The following is a 767-nucleotide window of genomic DNA, read 5'->3' on the forward strand; positions in this document are numbered from 1 at the left end:
GATTTGTACGTAATACTACTAGTACCAGTACCACATAAGAATTTTATATTTTTCCTTCTTACAATCTTTGCTTTGTAGTAAGACCCACACTGCTGTTGTTATTGCATTAGAATTAAAACAGTCTAACTGATATATATAGTTTATTCTGATATTTTGCAAATGGTTCAAACTCAGTGTACAAGTGACAACAATAAAACCCATATGTGGGTTGTGAAACAGGCTAAATACATTCATCACAATAATACAGGGAAACTATGACACTCTCACAATTTGAGTCTAAATACATTGAAGAGCTTAAGTTTCACATTCCAACATAAATCTTGCCTATAATGAGAGGAATGTGACCAGGACTAATCTTTTAAGTAAAGTAATTTTCTTTGTAATTTATGGTGGCTGTGTCGTTTGGTAATCTCTTCTAACAGGATGTATCAAGTTACAAGGGGTCAGGCTCAGGTGGTGTTTATTGAAACCACCTGTACTATAAACTGTTGCATACATTCGTTAGTAGTGGCAATTAGTTTTGTCTCTATTCTGAAACAACATGCACGGACATATGTTGAAATAAACTTGTTTGAAAGTTCAAAGAAATTATATTCAAGTACCGAAAAACTTTCTTACTATCATATCTACAGTAACGTTCAAGTGCGCCCGCGCTCAGTTGAACTGAACGAGAGTGACCACCAACAGGGGTGAGATATTGGAAAAATGTACAAAGTTCACGCTGCTGACCCCACAGTTTATTCGGCACAATAAACAAAAGTGCGACT

General features: G+C 35.5%; 1 protein-coding gene across 6 annotated transcripts in view; it reads left to right on the forward strand.

The window, feature by feature from the left end:
• Nucleotides 1-767, forward strand: part of LOC106468994 (protein hu-li tai shao-like) — a 77,946-nt gene that overhangs the window by 74,217 nt on the left and 2,962 nt on the right. The window lies entirely within an intron of this gene.

The sequence above is a fragment of the Limulus polyphemus genome, unplaced genomic scaffold (assembly GCF_000517525.1).
Source record: "Limulus polyphemus unplaced genomic scaffold, Limulus_polyphemus-2.1.2 Scaffold3252, whole genome shotgun sequence".
NCBI lineage: Eukaryota > Metazoa > Arthropoda > Merostomata > Xiphosura > Limulidae > Limulus > Limulus polyphemus.